Source organism: Zea mays, chromosome 1, assembly GCF_902167145.1.
Source record: "Zea mays cultivar B73 chromosome 1, Zm-B73-REFERENCE-NAM-5.0, whole genome shotgun sequence".
NCBI classification, from domain to species: Eukaryota; Viridiplantae; Streptophyta; class Magnoliopsida; order Poales; family Poaceae; genus Zea; species Zea mays.
In genome coordinates this window covers 305,176,142-305,198,702 of record NC_050096.1, presented here as the reverse complement: position 1 = coordinate 305,198,702, position 22,561 = coordinate 305,176,142, and the positions used below count along the sequence as shown (strand labels likewise).

General features: G+C 50.1%; 1 long non-coding RNA gene across 1 annotated transcript; it reads right to left on the bottom strand.

Moving 5' to 3' along the window:
- Positions 1-20,719: 20,719 nt before the first annotated feature.
- On the bottom strand, positions 20,720-22,165 carry LOC109943814 (uncharacterized). The gene is made up of 3 exons (XR_002266899.2): positions 21,735-22,165; positions 21,050-21,218; positions 20,720-20,909 (listed from the first exon to the last, which is right to left on the bottom strand). It is a non-coding gene; the product is annotated as an uncharacterized lncRNA (long non-coding RNA).
- Positions 22,166-22,561: the final 396 nt, after the last annotated feature.

Here is a 22,561-nt window from a genome sequence, read left to right as displayed (position 1 = left end):
CTCGACACTTGCTTAATTGCTAAGACTAACATGGGTTGGCTCTGGCACCGCCGACTAGCCCATGTTGGGATGAAGAATCTTCATAAGCTTCTAAAGGGAGAGCACATTTTAGGATTAACAAATGTTCATTTTGAGAAAGACAGGATTTGTAGCGCATGCCAGGCACGGAAGCAAGTTGGAGTCCATCATCCACACAAGAACATCATGACGACCGACAGGCCGCTTGAGCTACTCCACATGGATCTTTTCGGCCCGATTGCTTACATAAGCATCGGCGGGAGTAAGTATTGTCTTGTAATAGTGGATGATTATTCTCGCTTCACTTGGGTATTCTTTTTACAGGAAAAATCTCAAACCCAAGAGACTTTAAAGGGGTTCTTGAGACGGGCTCAAAATGAGTTCGGCTTAAGGATCAAGAAAATAAGAAGCGACAACGGGACGGAGTTCAAGAACTCTCAAATTGAAAGATTCCTTGAGGAGGAGGGCATCAAGCATGAGTTCTCTTCTCCCTACACGCCACAACAAAATGGTGTAGTGGAGAGGAAGAATCGAACTCTTTTGGACATGGCAAGAACCATGCTTAATGAGTACAAGACACCGGACCGGTTTTGGGCCGAAGCGGTCAACACCGCCTGCTACGCCATCAACCGGTTATATCTTCACCGAATCCTCAAGAAGACATCATATGAACTCCTAACCGGTAAAAAGCCCAACATTTCATACTTTAGAGTTTTTGGTAGCAAATGCTTTATTCTTGTTAAAAGAGGTAGAAAATCTAAATTTGCTCCTAAAACTGTAGAAGGTTTTTTACTTGGTTATGACTCAAACACAAGGGCATATAGGGTCTTTAACAAGTCCACTGGACTAGTTGAAGTCTCATGTGACGTTGTGTTTGATGAAACTAACGGCTCTCAAGTAGAGCAAGTTGATCTTGATGAGATAGGTGAAGAACAGGCTCCATGCATAGCGCTAAGGAACATGTCCATTGGGGATGTGTGTCCTAGGGAATCCGAAGAGCCTCCAAATGCACAAGATCAACCGTCCTCCTCCATGCAAGCATCTCCACCAACTCAAAATGAGGATGAAGCTCAAGTTGATGAAGGGCAAAATCAAGAAGATGAGCCACCTCAAGATGATGGCAATGATCCAGGGGGAGATGCAATTGATCAAGAAAAGGAGGACGAGGAAGAACCAAGGCCGCCACACCCAAGAGTCCACCAAGCAATCCAACGAGATCACCCCGTCGACACCATCCTCGGCGACATTCATAAGGGGGTAACCACTCGATCTCGTGTTGCACATTTTTGTGAACATTACTCTTTTGTTTCCTCTATTGAGCCACACAGGATAGAGGAAGCACTTCAAGATTCGGATTGGGTGGTGGCAATGCAAGAGGAGCTCAACAACTTCACGAGGAATGAGGTATGACAATTGGTTCCACGTCCTAACCAAAATGTTGTAGGAACCAAATGGGTCTTCCGCAACAAGCAAGATGAGCATGGTGTGGTGACAAGGAACAAAGCACGACTTGTGGCCAAGGGATACTCCCAAGTCGAAGGTTTGGATTTCGGTGAAACCTATGCACCCGTAGCTAGGCTTGAGTCAATTCGCATATTATTGGCCTATGCTACTTACCATGGCTTTAAGCTCTATCAAATGGACGTGAAAAGTGCCTTCCTCAACGGACCAATCAAGGAAGAGGTCTATGTTGAGCAACCTCCCGGCTTTGAAGACAGTGAGTACCCTAACCATGTCTATAGGCTCTCTAAGGCGCTTTATGGGCTCAAGCAAGCCCCAAGAGCATGGTATGAATGCCTAAGAGATTTCCTTATTGCTAATGGCTTCAAAGTCGGCAAGGCCGATCCTACACTCTTTACTAAAACTCTTGAAAATGACTTGTTTGTATGCCAAATCTATGTTGATGATATTATATTTGGGTCTACTAACGAGTCTACATGTGAAGAGTTTAGTAGGATCATGACACAGAAATTCGAGATGTCGATGATGGGGGAGTTGAAGTATTTTCTAGGATTCCAAGTCAAGCAACTCCAAGAGGGCACCTTCATTTGCCAAACGAAGTACACTCAAGACATTCTAACCAAGTTTGGAATGAAGGATGCCAAGCCCATCAAGACTCCCATGGGAACCAATGGGCATCTCGACCTCGACACGGGAGGTAAGTCCGTGGATCAAAAGGTATACCGGTCGATGATTGGTTCTTTGCTTTATTTATGTGCATCTCGACCGGACATTATGCTCTCTGTTTGCATGTGTGCAAGATTCCAATCCGACCCTAAGGAATCCCACCTTACGGCCGTAAAACGAATCTTGAGATATTTGGCTTACACACCTAAGTTTGGGCTTTGGTACCCTCGGGGATCCACATTTGATTTGATTGGTTATTCGGATGCCGATTGGGCGGGGTGTAAGATTAATAGGAAGAGCACATCGGGGACTTGCCAGTTCTTGGGAAGATCCTTGGTATCTTGGGCTTCAAAGAAGCAAAATTCGGTAGCTCTTTCCACCGCCGAAGCCGAGTACATTGTCGCAGGACATTGTTGCGCGCAATTGCTCTGGATGAGGCAAACCCTGCGGGACTATGGTTACAAATTAACCAAAGTCCCTTTGCTATGTGATAATGAGAGTGCAATCAAAATGGCCGACAACCCCGTCGAGCATAGCCGCACTAAGCACATAGCCATTCGGTATCATTTTCTTAGGGATCACCAACAAAAGGGAGATATCGAGATTTCTTACATTAACACTAAAGATCAATTAGCCGATATCTTTACCAAGCCTCTTGATGAACAATCTTTTACCAGACTTAGGCATGAGCTCAATATTCTTGATTCTAGAAATTTCTTTTGCTAGCTTGCACACATAGCTCATTTGAATACCTTTGATTATATCTCTTTTATATGCTATGACTAATGTGTCTTCAAGTCTATTTCAAACCAAGTCATAGGTATATTGAAAGGGAATTGGAGTCTTCGGCAAAGACAAAGGCTTCCACTCCGTAACTCATACTTCGCCATCACTCCAAGCATCTCTCTATTCTTTGGGGAGAAATGAGAATTCAAAGCAAAAGGACTTCGTCTTTGGTATAATCTTAACTCATTTACTTATGACCAAAGGGGAAGATAGTACCTGAGGGCTCTAATGATTCCGTTTTTGGCGATTCATGCCAAAAAGGGGGAGAAATGAGCCCAAAGCAAAAGGACCGCACCACCACCACCAAATTCAAAAACTTAGTGCTTTCCAAAAGTATTTATCATTTGGTATCCTATTGTGTTCAAAAGGGGGAGAAAGTAGTATTTCAAAAATGGTATATCAAAACCCTCTTGAACACTAAGAGGTGGATCTCTTTTAGGGGGAGTTTTGTTTAGTCAAAGGAAAAGCATTTGAAACAGGGGGAGAAAATTTCAAATCTTGAAAATGCTTTACAAACTCTTATTCATTTACCTTTGACTATTTGCAAAAGATCTTTGAAATGGATTTACAGAAAGAATTTGCAAAAACAAAACTTGTGGTGCAAATGTGGTCCAAAATGTTACATAAGAAAGAAACATTCCATGCATATCTTGTAAGTAGTTATATTGGCTCAATTCCAAGCAACCTTTACACTTACATTATGCAAACTAGTTCAATTATGCACATCCCTGTTTGCTTTGGTTTGTGTTGGCATCAATCACCAAAAAGGGGGAGATTGAAAGGGAATTAGGCTTACACCTAGTTCCTAAATAATTTTGGTGGTTGAATTGCCCAACACAAATAATTGGACTAACTAGTTTGCCCAAGTGTGTAGATTATACAGGTGTAAAAGGTTCACCCTCAGCCAATAAAAAGACCAAGTTTTGGATTCAATAAAGGAGCAAAGGGGCAACCGAAGGCACCCCTGGTCTGGCGCACCGGACTGTCCGGTGTGCCACCGGACAGTGAACAGTACCTGTCCGGTGCACCAGGGGACTCAGACTCAAACTCTTCGCCCTCGGGAATTCTCGGAAGCCGGCGCGCTATAATTCACCGGACTGTCCGGTGTGCACCGGACATGTCCGGTGCTCCAAGGAAGCGCGGTCTCCGGAACTCGCCAGCCTCGGGTTCGCGCGGCAGCCGCTCCGCTAAAATTCACCGGACTGTCCGGTGTGCACCGGACTGTCCGGTGTACCAGCGGAGCAACGGCTCTTTTCGGCGCCAACGGCTCCCTGCGGTGCATTTAATGCGCGCGCAGCGCGCACAGACGTCAGACATGCCCATACCGGTGCACCGGACATCAAACAGTACATGTCCGGTGTGCACCGGACATCCAGGAGGGCCCACAAGTCAGAAGCTCCAACGGTCAGAATCCAACGGCAGTGATGACGTGGCAGGGGCACCGGACTGTCCGGTGTGCACCGGACTGTCCGGTGCGCCATCGAGCAGACGCCTCCAGCCAACGGTCAAGTTTGGTGGTTGGGGCTATAAATACCCCAACCACCCCACCATTCATTGCATCCAAGTTTTCCACTTCTCAACTACTACAAGAGCTCTAGCATTCAATTCTAGACACACTAAAGAGATCAAATCCTCTCCAATTCCACACAAAGCCCTAGTGACTAGTGAGAGTGATTTGCCGTGTTCATTTGAGCTCTTGCGCTTGGATTGCTTCTTTTCTTTCTCACTTGTTCTTGAGATCACAACTCCATTGTAATCAAGGCAAGAGGCACCAATTGTGTGGTGGCCCTTGCGGGGAAGTTTTGTTCCCGGCTTTGATTAGAGAAGAGAAGCTCACTCGGTCCGAGGGACCGTTTGAGAGAGGGAAGGGTTGAAAGAGACCCGGCCTTTGTGGCCTCCTCAACGGGGAGTAGGTTTGCAAGAACCGAACCTCGGTAAAACAAATCTCCGTGTCTCACTTGCTTATTCGCTTGGGATTTGTTTTGCGCCCTCTCTCTTGGACTCGTTTATATTTCTAACGCTAACCCGGCTTGTAGTTGTGTTTATATTTGTAAATTTCAGTTTCGCCCTATTCACCCCCCCTCTAGGCGACTATCAAGAAGACGTCCGGGGGGACCATCGTTCGCCCTGAGGCTATTTTAGCCAGCTCGTCTGCGGTTTCGTTGTAGCGCCGAGCGATGTGGTTGAGCTCGAGCCCGAAGAACTTGTCTTCCAGGCGCCGAACCTCGTCGCAGTAGGCCTCCATCTTCGGGTCGCGGCAGTGGGAGTTCTTCATGACTTGGTCGATGACGAGCTGCGAATCACCACGGGCGTCGAGGCGTCTGACCCCTAGCTCGATGGCGATCCGCAACCCGTTGACCAGAGCTTCGTACTCGGCCACATTGTTGGACGCCGGGAAATGGAGGCGCAGCACGTAACGCAGGTGCTTTCCAAGGGGCGAGATGAAGAGCAGGCCCGCGCCGGCTCCTGTCTTCATCAGCGACCCGTCGAAAAACATGGTCCAGAGCTCCGGTTGGATCGGAGCCGTCGACAACTGGGTGTCAACCCATTCGGCCACGAAGTCCGCCAACACCTGGGACTTGATGGCCTTCCGAGGGGCGAACGAGATCGTTTCGCCCATGATTTCCACCGCCCACTTTGCGATCCTGCCCGAGGCCTCTCGGCACTGGATGATCTCCCCCAGGGGGAAGGATGACACCACAGTTACCGGATGAGACTCGAAGTAGTGTCGCAGCTTCCGCCTTGTCAGGATCACAGCATATAGCAGCTTTTGAACTTGTGGGTAGCGGATCTTGGTCTCGGACAGCACTTCGCTGACGAAGTAGACCGGCCTCTGAACGGGCAATGCATGCCCTTCCTCTTGCCTCTCGACCACAATCGCGGTGCTAACCACCTGAGTGGTCACGGCGACGTAGACCAAGAGGGCTTCTCCATCCGCCGGGGGCACCAAGACAGGCGCCTTCGTAAGGAGCGCCTTCAGGTTGCCGAGGGCTTCCTCGGCCTCAGGGGTCCAAGCGAAACACTCGGCCTTCCTTAAGAGGCGGTACAGAGGCAGACCTCTTTCGCCGAGGCGTGAGATGAAGCGGCTCAGGGCCGCGAGGCATCCCATGACCCTCTGTACACCTTTTAAGTCCTTGATGGGCCCCATGCTGGTGATGGCCGCGATCTTCTCCGGGTTGGCTTCAATGCCTCGCTCGGAGACGATGAACCCTAGGAGCATGCCTCGGGGCACCCCGAAGACACACTTCTCAGGATTGAGCTTGACTCCTTTCGCCTTGAGACATCGGAATGTCACTTCAAGGTCGGAGAGGAGGTCGAAAGCCTTCCTTGTCTTGACTACGATGTCATCGACGTAGGCCTCGACTGTGCGACCGATGTGTTCGCCGAACACATGGTTCATGCACCGCTGGTACGTCGCGCCCGCATTCCTCAAACCGAACGGCATGGTGACATAGCAGTACATGCCGAACGACGTGATGAAAGAAGTCGCGAGCTGGTCGGACTCTTTCATCCGGATCTGGTGATACCCTGAGTAGGCATCGAGGAAGGACAGGGTTTCGCACCCAGCGGTGGAATCCACGATTTGATCGATGCGGGGCAGAGGGTAGGGAACCTTCGGACATGCTTTGTTGAGACCAGTGTAGTCTACACACATCCGCCATTTCCCCCCTTTCTTCCTCACAAGCACAGGGTTGGCGAGCCATTCGGGATGGAATACCTCTTTGATGAACCCTGCTGCCATTAGCTTGTGGATCTCTTCGCCAATCACTCTGCGCTTCTCCTCGTCGAATCGGCGCAGAGACTGCCTGACGGGTCGGGCTCCGGCCCGAATATCCAGCGAGTGCTCGGTGACATCCCTCGGTATGCCGGGCATGTCCGAGGGATTCCACGCAAAGACGTCGGCGTTTGCGCGGAGAAAGTCGACGAGCACTGCTTCCTATTTGGGGTCGAGCCCGGAACCGATCCGGACCTGCTTGGTGGTGTCGCCACTGGGGTCAAGAGGGACGGCCTTAACCATCTCTGCTGGCTCGAAGTCGCCGGCATGGCGCTTCACGTCTGGCACCTCCTTGGAGAGGTTCTCCAGGTCGGCGATGAGGGCCTCGGACTCGGTGAGGGCCTCGGCGTACTCCACGCACTCCACGTCGCATTCGAACGCGTGTTTGTACGTGGGGCCGACGGTGATGACCCCGTTGGGGCCCGACATCTTGAGCTTCAGGTAGGTGTAGTTGGGGACGGCCATGAACTTCACGTAACATGGCCTCCCTAGTACGGCGTGGTAGGTTCCTCGGAACCCGACCACCTCGAACGTCAGGGTCTCCCTTCGGAAGTTGGAGGGCGTCCCGAAGCAGACGGGGAGGTCGAGTCGCCCGAGGGGCTGGACGCGCTTCCCAGGGATGATCCCGTGGAAGGGCGCAGCGCCTGCTCGGACGGAGGACAGATCGATGCGCAGGAGCTTGAGGGTCTCGGCGTAGATGATGTTGAGGCAGCTGCCCCCATCCATCAGGACCTTGGTGAGCCTGACATTGCCGACAACGGGGTCGACGACGAGCGGGTATTTCCCCGGGCTCGGCACATGGTCGGGGTGGTCGGCCTGGTCGAAGGTGATGGGCTTGTCGGACCTAGTCTAGGTAGACTGGCGCCGCCACCTTCACCGAGCAGACCTCCCGGCGCTCTTGCTTGCGATGCCGAGCCGAGGCATTCGCCGCATGCCCTCCATAGATCATGAAGCAGTCGCGGACCTCGGGGAACTCTCCTGCTTGGTGATCTTCGTTCTTGTCGTCGTCGCGGGCCCTGCCACCCTCGGCGGGTGGCCCGGCCCTGTGGAAGTGACGCCGAAGCATAACGCACTCCTCGAGGGTGTGCTTGACGGGCCCCTGATGGTAGGGGCACGGCTCCTTGAGCATCTTGTCGAAGAGGTTTGCACCTCCAGGGGGCTTCCGAGGGTTCTTGTACTCGGCGGCGGCGACAAGGTCCGCGTCAGCGGCGTCGCGTTTCGATTGCGACTTCTTCTTGCCTTTCTTCTTGGCGCCGCGCGGAGCAGACGCCTCGGGAGCCTCTTCCGATGGGCGGCCCTGGGGCTGCTTGTCCTTTCGGAAGATAGCCTCGACCGCCTCCTGGCCAGAGGCGAACTTGGTGGCGATGTCCATCAGCTCGCTCGCCCTGGTGGGGGTCTTGCGACCCAGCTTGCTCACCAGGTCGCGGCAAGTGGTGCCGGCGAGGAACGCGCCGATGACATCCGAGTCGGTGATGTTGGGCAGCTCGGTGCGCTGCTTTGAGAATCGTCGGATGTAGTCCCGGAGCGACTCCCCCGGCTGTTGCCGGCAGCTTCGAAGGTCCCAGGAATTCCCGGGGCGCACGTACGTGCCCTGGAAATTCCCAGCGAAGGCTTGGACCAAGTCGTCCCAGTTGGAGATCTGCCCCGGAGGCAGGTGCTCCAACCAGGCGCGAGCAGTGTCGGAGAGGAACAGGGGGAGGTTACGGATGATGAGGTTGTCGTCGTCCGTCCCACCCAGTTGGCAGGCAAGGCGGTAGTCCGCGAGCCACAGTTCCGGTCTCGTTTCCCCCAAGTACTTCGTGATAGTAGTCGGGGGTCGGAACCGGGTCGGGAATGGCGCCCGTCGGATGGCCCGACTGAAGGCCTGCGGACCGGGTGGTTCGGGCGAGGGACTCCGATCCTCCCCGCTGTCGTAGCGCCCCCACGCCTGGGGTGGTAGCCTCGGCGCACCCTTTCGTCGAGGTGGGCCCGACGGTCGCGTCGATGGTGCTCGTTGCCGAGGTGGCCCGGGGCCGCAGGCGCGGTGTTGCGCGTGCGCCCGGTGTAGACCGAGGCTTCCCGCATGAATCGGGAAGTCGCGGCATGAGGTTCCGAGGGATATCCTTGCCTTCGGGAGGCAGTGCTCTCGGCCCGTCGGGCCGCAGCGCCTTCCAGGAGATTCTTGAGCTCTCCCTGGATTCGCCGACCCTCGGTGGTTGATGGCTCCGACATCGCGCGGATGAGCATCGCTGCGGCTGCCAGGTTCTGACCAACCCCGCTGGATGCGGGCGGCGGCCTGACCCTGACATCGTTGGCGACGCGGTGCTGGAGACCTTGGGGCAGGTGACGTATTTCTCCGGCCAGGGGTTGGTCCGCCCATATCTGCCCGACGTCCCGACGGATCGGCTCAAGCGCTCCTGTTCCCTCGTTGAGACTGGCCTGCGCCTCGCGGACTTGCTCGAGTTGTGGGTCGTAACCCCCCGCCGGAGCGGGGACCACAACTAGCTCCCGTGGGATGTCGGCGCGAGGCACCGGCCTAGGAAGATCACCGTCCTCCGGCATGCCGAGACGGTTGCCTTCGGAGGGATCCCCTAGCTCGATGTGGAAACATTCGCGGCTTGGGCCGCAGCTCTCGTCGCCAAGGCCGCGGCTTCCGTCGGAACAGTCGGATAGGCAGTAGTCACATGCGGTCATGAAGTCCCGCATGGCACTGGGGTTGCCAAGTCCGGAGAAATCCCAACAGACGCTGGGGTCGTCATCTTCCTCGGACCCAGAGGGCCCGTAGGTCGAGACGTCCGTCAGCCGGTCCCAAGGCGACCGTATACGAAACCCCAGTGGGGTTGCACTCGCCTCAATGAGAGCGCCCGCCAAAGCGAGGTCGTTTGGCGGGTTGAGGCCGAGTCGAAATGACGTAAGATGGGAGTTAGTCGGTACCTTTTGGTCGATGAGGAGCGACGTAGTCGCATCGGGGACTGGTTGCACCGTCATCTCAGGTACGAGGGCGACGTCCTGCAGGCTTTCCGCGAGCGCGCCGGCGTCGTCTTCTTGCTCGGGGTCAGCGTGTCGCGGGGGGACGGCGCTTGCCTTCGTCTTGAACGCGAGGTCGACGTCCGGCGTGCCTTCCGTCGGGGCGTCGGGGGCGTCGATTCGCTCGACGGCCAACGAAGCGCGGCCTCCCGCTTGGCCTTGATGGCCCCGCCTCCTCCTCCGTTGGCGGGGGAGAGAACGGAGCGAGCTCGAATGTTGTTCTTCCACCACGCGGGGAAAGTGTCGTCGATTCCGCCGCCGGCGAGCGGGTTGTCGGCCGCCATTGTCGTTGTCGCGCGGCAGTGGAAGAAGTATCATGTCGTAGCTGCCGTCGAAGAACATGAACTCAAGAGTCCCGAAACGAAGCACCGCCCCGGGCCGGAGAGGTTGCTGGAGATTGCCCATCTGGAGCTTGACGGGGAGCTGTTCGTCAGCACGCAGCAGGCCCCTACCTGGCGCGCCAACTGTCGGCGTTTCGAGACAGGGGGGTCCCAAAGATGACGAGTGAGTGTGCTGCGTGCCCCAGCCCAGATGGGTCGAGCGCGTGGGCGAGCGCGAAGGGGGGAGAGGCGAGGTGGCCGGAGTCGAGCGTGAGAGAGGTGGAAGTCCCGCGGCCTTCGTGTTCGTCCCGCGCCCAGGTCGGGTGCGCTTGCAGTAGGGGGGTTACAAGCGTCCACGCGGGTGAGGGAAGCGAGCGGCCCCAAGAGAGCGCCTGTCCCGTCCTCGGTCCCGCGCGGCCAACCTTCTCTAAGAAGGCCCTGGTCCTCCCTTTTATAGTCGTAAGGAGAGGATCCAGGTGTACAATGGGGGGTGTAGCAGAGTGCTACGTGTCTAGCGGGGAGAGAGCTAGCGCCCTAGGTACATGCCAACGTGGCAGCCGGAGAGGTCTTGGCACCTTGCTGGCGTGATGTCGTGGCTGTCGGAGGTGCGACGGAGCCTGGCGGAGGGACAGCTGTTGGAGCGGTCGAGTCCTTGCTGACGTCGCCCTGCTTCCGTAAGAGAGCTGGGGGCCGCCGTCGTCACAGAGCTTGTGGAGCGCCATCATTGCCCATCCGGCGGAGCTGGCCGGATGGGACGCCGGTCTTGTTCTCCGTGACCCGAGTCGATTCGGGGTAGGACGATGATGACGCTTCCTGTTGACGTGGCGGGTCTGTGCCCTAGGCGGGGTGACGTGGGGGCTCCTCCGAAGCCGATGTTGAGTCTGTCTTCTGTTGCCGAGGCCGAGTCCGAGCCATGGGGTCGGGCGAGGCGGAGGTCGTTTGGCCGAGGCCAGGGCGGAGTCCGAGCCCTAGGGTCGGGCGAGGCGGAGTTTCGTCGTCTTCCGGGTCTTAGCCCGAGTCCGAGCCCTGGGGTCGGGCGGAGCGGAGTTCGCCGTCTTCCGGGTCTTAGCCCGAGTCCGAGCCCTGGGGTCGGGCGGAGCGGAGTTCGCCGTCTTCCGGGTCTTAGCCCGAGTCCGAGCCCTGGGGTCGGGCGGAGCGGAGTTCGCCGTCTTCCGGGTCTTAGCCCGAGTCCGAGCCCTGGGGTCGGGCGGAGCGGAGTTCGCCGTCTTCCGGGTCTTAGCCCGAGGCCGAGCCCTGGGGTCGGGCGGAGCGGAGTTCGCCGTGGCGCCTTTGGCAAGGCCTGACTGTCTGTCTGACTCACTCTTTGTGTTAAATGCTCCTGCAACTCGGTCAGTCGGTGTGGTGATTTAGTCAGGGTCGCTTCTGAGCGAAGCCAAGGCCTCGGGCGAGCCGGTGATGTGTCCGCCGTAAAAAGGGGGGCCTCGGGCGAGACGGAAGTCTCTCGAGGTCGGCTGCCCTTGGCCGAGGCTAGGCTCGGGTGAAGCGTGATCGAGTCACTCGTGTGGACGGATCCCTGACTTAATCGTACCCATCAGGCCTTTGCAGCTTTATGCTGATGGGGGTTACTAGCTGAGAATTAGGCGTCTTGAGGGTACCCCTAATTATGGTCCCCGACACCATAGTAGGAATCCATTGTTTTCTAGATCTTGAATCCTTTGGACCACTTTATCTTCTTTTACACGTAATTCTCATAATATTTAAATTTTTCCTACAGCCAGATTCTCTGTACAGATGATAACAAAAAAAAGCTAAACTAAATAGAGCCATAGTCCTTTCGAGCTACCCCCCAGGCATCCTCCCGATAGCAAGCTAGGGGAACATGTCATATTGTCACGTTTCGTTGAAAGGTTACGTGTTTCCTTCTCTTCCCATCGTCTCTCTCCCTATCACTGATACATGTCATTTCGTCCCTCCTTCTCCATCCTCCTCTTCGCTCGCGCGCCCGCGTGGCGGTGGTGTCTGGTTCTCGCCTGTACGTGCCGGTTGCTTGCGCGGCGGCGATGGATGGATCACCAGGTCGGTCGTCGCCACGTGCCCGCATGCATGCTCGTTGCTCGTCGCCCGCGAACCGACGGCGGCATTTTCTACCTACTATACGGTGGCGACCGCTATCCTCGAGAGTTGCTGGTTGCTTTCGCGAGTCAAACGATCAGATGGCTCTGAATCCCTTCTTACTAGATGATTTTTGCCTGGCTGGAGTAGTTCTGATCCAAGAGCTTGTTGCTTTGATTTTTGCTTGCTCTTAGACTTGTCCACACTGTTAAATTTTGTGCCCCTCAAACAAGCCTGTGCTCGCTCACTTTCAACTCAGAGCGATCACGACCAGTCGGCTACTCCAACTTCAAGAACGGAAGCCTCGGCCTCTCGGGCGTGAAAGCTGGATTGTGGTTGTCCCGTACTATTCACTATGGGTGATGTTTGATCTTTATATATGAAACTGATGATATTACCAATATTTTGTCCTTCAACTTAGACTTGTCAATATCTGGGCACATGTTGTTTTCTTCAGTTCATTGAGAATAGCCTAATGAAGATACAACCCGTTGCTTTCCTCTTTCCTGCTTTCAGAGTTTTAGTACCATGAACATGATTGCGATTTTTTGCTAACTACTTCTAAATAACTGTAGTTTGTTTAGATACATACCATCAAGTCAAATAGACACCTGACCTTTGGAATAAATTACTCCAAAACAATTCTTGTTTTTCATGCAGATCATGAACCCAATGGTAAGTTAATTAATTACATGGGCAAGGATGGGGTGAATAAGCAGACACAGGCCACGCACATGACAATTGATGCACATATAAACCACAGAAACCCAAATCCGAAGCAATGAAAGCCCTGTGTTCAAAGATTAGAATCATCCAACACAGATTTGTACATATATTTTTATAGGAAATAATTCTTGTTTGTTTTTTTTTTTGCACACATATTTGTGTAGCTATCTGTATGGGGTCTCAAGGCTATAGATCTTTGCTCTCCCTCCTTTAAAATAAGATACTTGTACCTACACACCATAAACATGTTATCAGACATCTAGCATTGAAGAATGCACCCAGCTATCTGATAGTTGAAAAAAAAATATTTTGCTTGATTAAATGTTCATCTAAGAAATTAAATGATAGTCTCATTATATGCCAAAAAATGGTACCCTTAATTTCAGGACTTGGTGCATCATGTAGATCATGTGCTTCTCTAGCAGATGCCCAGTTCACAGCTTTCTTATGGGAATAAGCCTTGCAATGAAGGCTATGGTCCCGCAATAAACCCCTTACCATCGCAACCTTGGTCTGTTGATGCCAATGCAAAGGGTCGTTGTTCTGCATATTGGGAAGTAAATTATGTTAAATTCAAGAAGCAAGTAACGCCAGAAAATAAGATAGTTTCACCCAATCTGCTTCCTAAGCCTTTCTATTGCAACTTTGACCTATGCTGTTGTTCGAAACATTATTTGATCTATTAAGATATGTTGATTGTGCACAATGAGCAGCCCGTGACAGGATAGCTATTCTCCCTTGAGATCGAAAACTTACAAACTCATCAAGTGCTTGAGAAAGAGACAAATCTCCATAGGCTGAGATGATGTATAGAGACATTGTTGTATTGCGACAACCATACACCTCTGACCCCCCTGGTTACAAGTACATATAAATGGAAAAGCTTATAACTTGTACGTAACATATATAACCGTCAATTAACTGATGTAAATCCTACTTTGGCCCATACTCAAGCTTCTCATAGTCATGCGGTTTCTACTCACTCTGGATACAAAAAACATTTCAACTAAATCATATCAAACTGATGGATTGCCCAAATTAGTGCTTTTTCGTTTTTACCTTGATTCATAGCTGGAAAAGCTTATCTATACTGGCACAGATCCATACTCCATTGCCTTCATCTGCACACAAGGAGACTTAACTCAGCAAGGGAGGACGACGGTTGTCTCGCTGAACGCGGACATGATGCATAGCGAGCAGGCAGGGAAGGATGCTGGCTGTGCCGGTGGCCGCAGACCCGGGCCTCGCGCGAGAGGTGGCGGTGGTGGGCACGATTCTGCAGGTTGGGGAAGGAGACAACAGTTGTCTCGACGGGCACACTTAGGACTGGGCAAAAAAACCCGTAACCCGAAACTCGAACCCGGAATATCCGAACCCGAACCCGAAATACCCGAAACCCGAATTTTGTTCGGGAATTTCGGGTAGCAACTTGCAAAACCCGAATTTAGTTCGGGTAATTCGGGTATCACAATCGGGTACCCGAATTACCCGAACTTTAATGTGTCATGTACTCATGTCATGCTTAATTATTAATTTGTACATTTATAATTATGTGTATGTATGCATAACTTGTGATTGTAGATTGCTTGTGTTTTATATGTCCATGTGTATCATTATTCAAACTATATTTTTATACTAATTTAATAGGGTGTATGTGTTTTTATGAAGGTGACACAATAGTTCGGGTAGTTCGGGAATACCCGAACCCGAACCCGAAATTTCGGGTATTGCAAAACCCGTTGTAATTTCGGGTATCGATTCTCAAAACTCGAAATTTTAAAAACCCGAATTACCCGACCCGAAATTTTCGGGTAACCCGAACGCCCACCCCTAGAATTTGACTGCCCGTAAGAGCTAATTTCAGGATGTGGTTAAAAAATTTCTTCGTCTGTTCTACATCAAAGTACATGTCTAAGGTTCGGTTTCGTTTGTCACTTAGGGCTTGTTCGTTTCCACCAGATTGGTGGATCGGAACGATTTCTAACCGGATTGCTTCTCTAATTTATATAAACTTTGTTTAGACGGAACGATTCCGGGTGTAATCCGATATAAACGAACAGGGCCTTAGGCTATGATTGTGCCCACCATGGCCAGGGCCACGAACACCTCATCTCCGGCCGGTCGCGTGAGGCCAAGGGTCGGCCGCGCCATGATTGTGCCCGGCTGGAGCTCTGCCTGCGATGGTTGTTGTCGTGAACTCCGAGATTAGGGACCCCCCGTGCGTCCGCATCTGGCTCGGGGTTTTCATTTTCTGGGGCTCTTAGCTTTTAAATTTCTTCGTCTTCTTGCCTGGAAACTGTGTTGCTGCTTCGGATAGGTTACCTGGTACAGTGGTTGTCTCTCGAAGTCTTGTTGCGCAGGTTGCTCCAGCAGCCGTCTTAGCTTCTTGCCTTTTCTAGCGCCAATGGAAGCCATCGCAAGATTTTGCTCACTACCAGAATCCGAGGCTTTGCCGAGTGTTGGATTCTTTGCCGAGTGCCTTTTGTCGGGCACTCGGCAAAGAAGGCTCTGCCGAGAGCCGCACTCGGTAAAGTTAGGCTCTCGGCAAACCTACAACCCGGATGACGGGCCCGAGGCCTACACCAACCCCGCCGTCTACAGTCGCCTCCATGACTACACCGCCATAGCGCAGGAGGTCCATGACCCAGACTATGATCCGAGTACCGAGCCGATCGACCCCGATGTGCTCATGAGGGTCGGAGGAGGCAAGAGACATGGGCGGTACTGGATTGCCGACGGGGCAATCGACTCGTCCTCCACTCCCACTCTGTCTCAGGTGAGAGCAAAGAGCACGGGCTCGAGTCCAGCCATACGACCTCGGCACGACAGCTCACAGCATTGCATACAGCAACTCGAGGTTAGTGCTTCTGTAACTCGTCCTTCCTTGAGTTATATACCTACTCTTTGAGTTACTATAACGTTGGCTTGTAATATTATAGACCCAACTAGAAGAAGAGAGGAGGGAACGTCACGAGATGGAGACGAGGATGATGGCGAAGCGGGAGGCGGAGCGCCGGGCAGATCATCAGAGGATGGCGGAGATGTTCCAGTACATGCAGAGCCTTGGCGCCGCACAGGGCATCGCTCCGCCACCTCCATTGTTCCCTCCAGTTGACCCTGCTCTCTTCCACACTCCTGTGAGTATCAAAACTGTAGTTAGATGTTTGTAATGTATCTGGTATAACACATGCAATCTCTTCTCTGTGCAGGGCCAATCTGGGGCGGCATCCAACAACCCTCCGGAAGGGTTCAGCCCAACGCAGCCCCGGTCAAATCGCCCACCTCCATGAGTGTTGTGTTTTCATTGTTTTAGACTTCAGAACTTATGTATAATACTTATGTCTGTGTTTGATACTTATGTGAGAGCTTGCGACGTTTGAGACTTATGTTTGTGTTTAATACTTGTGTTGAACACTTATGTTTGTGATGGATATTTATGTTTGTGGTGACAGTTTTATGTTTGTGTTGGCTATTTATGTCTGTGATGATATCTGTGATGTATATATGTGATATCTTCTGTTTGTGTGGATGGAATATAAAAAACAAATAAAAAAGGTATATACTGCTCACTTTGCCGAGTGTAACACTCGGCAAAGAGGCGCTTTGCCGAGTGTAACACTCGGCAAAGAGGCGCTTTGCCGAGTGTCAGGGTCATAACACTCGGCAAAGAGCACAGACCTGGGCACCGGCTTAGGTTCTTTGCCAAGTGTTATGTCGCTGGCACTCGGCAAAGAGGTCGGCTTTGCCGAGTGCCGCACAGAACACTCGGCAAAGAGCCTGACATGGGGACCCTCCCTGGCGGGTTCTTTGCCGAGTGTCCCAAGTGGCACTCGGCAAAGATGGATTCTTTGCCGAGTGCGGCCTGGAAGACACTCGACAAAGATAACTTCTTTGTCGAGTGTCACCAGGGACACTCGGCAAAGCCGCCGTCTCCGTCACCCGGCGCCGTAACGGCCGCTTTTCTTTGTCGAGTGCTCTCTGGCACTCGGCAAAGAGGTTTGCCGAGTTTCCGAGAAAAAGCACTCGGCAAAGAAGGCTTTGTCGATGCACTGTTTGCCGAGCCTTCTTTGCCGAGTGCTCTCTGGCACTCGGCAAAGAGGTTTGCCGAGTGCCCGAGAAAAAGCACTCGGCAAAGAAGGCTTTGTCGATGCACTGTTTGCCGAGCCTTTTTTGCCGAGTGTCACACTCGGCAAAGCCTTTGCCGAGTGTTTTTAAGGCTTCGCCGAGTGCTTCAGGCACTCGGCAAAGCGATTGATTCCGGTAGTGGCTATATGTACATCAGGTTACTAAAGCCAAAAATAGTAGTATGTATATTATTTTTTTAGGTCACAAAGAAGCTTATGTATCCACCATTCACCAATACAATGAAAACGTTCTAGATCCAACTAATTGATCTACCTAGTTATTCTATGTTTTATATAAATATATTATTTACAATACATATGATTACCTTGATTACAAAGATATAATTTTCTTTCACCTTTACAAAAATAGTACTATATAAGGGCATCTTAAAAAAACTAAATTTCACTCTCTAAATTATTATCTATTATTTGCATAAAAATTACTTTATATATCTTTTCAATAACAACAGTAAAATGGCAGAGTTTCGACGGCTCTGTTATGTCTTACGGCCTCCTAGTCGGCCGTCGGACATAAGGTTATATCCGATGGCTCAGGGTCGGACATAACGTTATGTCCAACGGTCTCCTAGACGGCACATGCATGACACATGTACCGTCGGCCCATTTAGTCCGATGCTAGGCACAGATAGCCCATCAAGCCATGGCCTGAGCTTACTCGCCCCAATCTAGTCCACCATATATAGATCTATGGCTGACTTGATTCTCACTTTCATGCTATTTTCAAGGTGTGTTAAAAAAATGAAGAAAAGCGTCCAATAAAAATAGGGGGAAATAAGTTATTTTCAAACTTTGTTACAAGACGAGTCGTGGACCGTTAGACATGATAGTCTAGTGTGACACATTTAAAACTAGTCAGACCATGCATGTATTTAGGTTTCAACCCACGAACGGACACGGCACGACCCGCTATTTATTTGTGATGTGCCTCGGCCTGGACCGTGACGGGCTCGGGCTGTGCCGCATTGGCCACATATAGGCCCAGTTGGCTAGCTATTACGCGTATTTTCCACTTTCAATCGTCTAATGTTTTTATTTTCCACTTTCAATCGTCTAATGTTTTTGTGTTTGGTGATACGAAGCCTGCACCATTCTCGTGCAGCTTGCCCACATATCCTATTTGTTTTGTCTTTTTTTTAGCTTCTGACCACCAAAAACTGTTGCAGAGTGTCAAATACACTAACTTTGTAGCCCGATTTTATAAGAATCGTTTTGTTAAAAATCGTTCAAAATCAATATAAACACAGAATCGATCAAGTCATTACGATTGTGATAATCCATTGCTTTCTAGATCTTGAATCATTTGGACTACTTCACCTTCTTTCGTACATAATTCTCACAATATTAAGATCCTTCGCATAGCCAAATTCTCTCTACAGCTAAAATTTTAAAATAATTGATTAAAAAAGCTCAACCAAATAGACCCATTGCTAGCCCCGGCATCCTCCCGATAGCAAGCTAGGGGCAGCCGCTTCGAACAGATTTTTTTTGGGGGGTCTGGAACATGTCATATTGTCACGTGTTTCGTTGAAAGGTTACGTGTTTCCTTCTCGTCCCATCGTCTCTCTCCCTATCACTGATATACATGGGTTCCGCCGCATGTCATTTTGTCCCTCCTTCCCCATCCTCCTCTTCGCTCGGTGCTGGCTCGCGCGCCCGCGTGGCGGTGGTGTCTGGTTCTCGCCTGTACGTGCCGGTTGCTTGCGCGGCGGCGATGGCGATGGCTCACCAGGTCGGTCGTCGCCACGTGCCCGCATGCATGGTCGTTGCTCGTCGCCCGCGTACCGACGGCGGCATTTTCTACCTACTATACGGTGGCGACCGCTATCCTCGAGAGTTGCTGGTTGCTTTCTCCTCGTCCACCCCTTTCGCGAGTCAAACGATCAGATGGCTCTGAATCCCTTCTTACTAATGAAGTAATAGGAAAATTTGTGGAATGTGGTTGTCCCGTACTACTCCCTCCGTTTCGTTTTAGATGTCGCTGGATAGTGTAAAATTGAACTATCCAGCGACAACTAAAAAGAAACGGAGGGAGTATTCACTATGGGTGATGTTTGATCTTTACATATGAAGATAGTACATGCACTGATGATATTACCAATCGATCCTTATTTTGTCCTTTAACTTAGACTTGTCAATATCTGGGCACATGTTGTTTCTGTTGAATGAATTAATTAATGTGAGTCTGGCCTAAATTAATATTCAATAATATCCGATGCTAAAGGCTTACTTTAATGCTACAATGTACTAGTATTTTAGTATCATATCGGAAGTTTAAAGGACACTTCAATCAACTTAAATAGGTGTATCTATTGAGAAACTAAGAAAGAATGAAGAACTGCCACATGCACGCCGCTGGCCGGGCTGGGCCGTGGTAGATTGGATATTGGTTTGAATATTCCTTCCTAACAGTTGCACATTTTGCCTAGAGTGATGACCGTCCATTACTACTGTGTTGCGTCAGTTTCTCGCTGGCTGTAACGGTAGCTCTGATGGCAACCGTTACTAGCCATTGGTCTTCCTCTGCGCGTGTATATATACAGAGGAGGTGAGACTGCTTCGGGTTACAACAATACGTACGAACACCGAACATTTCTCGTCCCACCTTCTGCGAGCATAGAGTGTGGGAGAGCAGGCCTCCGAAATCGTCGTACGCAGAGCGACACTTGCTTGGGTGTGCGAGCGATCAGGTTTTTGGGGAGCGTACTCGCGACTGCTCGCTTCGTTCGCTCGACCAGCGCCGTTCGAGGGACTATACTGCTTGCATCGACTGCGTACGACTATATCGAACATACACACGAGATATCTCGTTTGAATGGAGCCACTGATGCCTTAAGCATCGCTCCCTCCGCAGTGTACAATCTGTTCTTTATATTTGTGCATATTTTACTGTTGTTTACTTCTTATGTGAGTAGTGATACATATGCACATATATGTCATCACATACATCACTCTGATTTTCTGAATTAAATTAAAACTGAAAATGTATATTTCCCTAACGGTTTTCTTCAGTTCAATGGGCAACCGAGATTTAGAAATTAATAGATGAAAGTGACTTTTAATATTTAGTTGGATGTCAATTAAGGCTATTTATAATGGGAGTTTCGTGGTACTCTTTCCAACGTTGTCACATCATCATAAGTGCTATAAAACTATGAATGAAACAATGTCTCTTAATGCAATATTTTACGTCACTATTTTATAGCCTAACATACTAATTAAATGTCGTAACTCAATGACCAATAAAAGTTAGTAAATTATATGAACATGAAACAAATCACTCTCAATGAAGGTTTCACACGGTTTTCAAGACCTTATAAACGAGTTGACATGGTTTCATCCAAATAAAACTAATTTCATTCCATGAAACTCAATCCTCTTAAATAATGTCATGTCACCAAAAAAACTAATATGGTACACTATTAAATGTGTATGAAACTACCATTGAGAATAGCTTAATGAAGATACAACCCGTTGCTTTCCAGCTTTCAAAGTTTTAGTACCATGAACATGAATGCGATTTTTTGCTAACTACTTCTAAATAACTGTAGTTTGTTTAGATACATACCATCAAGTCAAATAGACACCTGACCTTTGGAATAAATTACTTCAAGATTTTAATCGACTTGACGTTATTTATGCAGAGCATGAACCCAATAATAAGTTAATTATTTACATGTGCAAGCACGAGGTGAATAAGCTGACACAGGCAACATGACAATTGATGCACATATAAACCACAGAAATCCAAATCCGAAGCAATGAAAGCCCTGTGTTCAAAGATTAGAATCATCCAACACAGATTTGTACATATATTTTTATAGGAAATAATTCTTGTTTGTTTTTTTTTGTTCACACATATTGTGCATCTATCTGTATGGGGTCTCAAGGCTACAGATCCTTGCTCTCCCTCCTTTAAAAATAAGATACTTGTACCTACACACCACAAACATGTTATCAGGCATCTAGCATTGAATAATGCACCCAACTATCTGATAGGTTGAAAAAACATTTTGCTTGATTAAATGTTCATCTAAGAAATTAAATGAGTCTAATTATATGCCAAAAAATGGTACCCTTAATTTCAGGAGTTGGTGCCTCATGTAGGTCATGTGGTTCTCTAGCAGATGCCCAGTTCACAGCTTCCTTATGGAGGAATAAGCCTTGCAATGAAGGCTATGGCCGCAACGAACCCCTAACCATCCCACCCTTGATCTGTCGATCCCAATGCAAAGGGTCATTGTTCTGCACATTGGGAAGTAAATTATGTTAAATTCAAGAAGCAAGTAACGTCAGAAAATAAGATAGCTTCACTCAATCAGCTTCCTGAGCCTTCCGATTGCAACTTTGACCTATGCTGTTGTTCAGAACATTATTTGATCTATTAAGAGATGTTGATTGTGCACAATGAACAGCCCGTGACAGGATAGCTATTCTCCCTTGAGATTGCAAACTTACAAAGTCATCAAGTGCTTGAGAAAGAGACAAATCTCCATAGGTTGAGATGATGTATAGAGACATTGTTGTATTGCGACAACCATACACCTCTGACCCCCCTGGTTACAAGTACATATAAATGGAAAAGCTTATAACTTGTACGTAACATATATAACCGTCAATTAACTGATGTAAATCCTACTTTGGCCCATACTCAAGCTTCTCATAGTCATGCGGTTTCTACTCACTCTGGATACAAAAAACATTTCAACTAAATCATATCAAACTGATGGATTGCCCAAATTAGTGCTTTTTCGTTTTTACCTTGATTCATAGCTGGAAAAGCTTATCTATACTGGCACAGATCCATACTCCATTGCCTTCATCTGCACACAAGGAGACTTAACTCAGCAAGGGAGGACGACGGTTGTCTCGCTGAACGCGGACATGATGCATAGCGAGCAGGCAGGGAAGGATGCTGGCTGTGCCGGTGGCCGCAGACCCGGGCCTCGCGCGAGAGGTGGCGGTGGTGGGCACGATTCTGCAGGTTGGGGAAGGAGACAACAGTTGTCTCGACGGGCACACAGCACACTCGCGGCCGGGGGCGGCAATCTCGCACGGTGGGGAGGCGTGGCGGAAGTCTCGGGAGGGGCGGTGGCACGGTTCTGCGGGCGTGCAGGATAGGGGCTCCATCGGATGTTTGGATTGCAGAACGGACCGTAACGCTAACTGCAGCGGTGAACGCTGCCCATCCCCTCCCCTTGCATCCGGCGCTTAGAGGCACTCTACGGCCGCAGCGATGCTCCCTACAGCGCCCCTACGTACCGGTCCTCTTTTCTCTCCCCACAGATCTAGCGTGTCACTGTTCATCACCCTAAACACTGTGCTGTGGGTTCACGAGTAATTGTTAGTAGATAAAAAATTGATAGTATTTAGGGGGAACCGCTGCGAGAGATGAAAAAATAGGGGGAAAATAGAGGGAAAAAGTGATATAGAGGGAAAAATTTAGGGGTAACGGTTGCGGATAGCCTAAGATTGCAGAACGATAAAATAACGCCAGAATCAGGGAGGCAGTCTTTATAGTCTTAGGGCTAGATTGGAAATATAAATTCTCTTGAAATCCCCCTCGTTTCCCGGAGTTTGTAACCCTT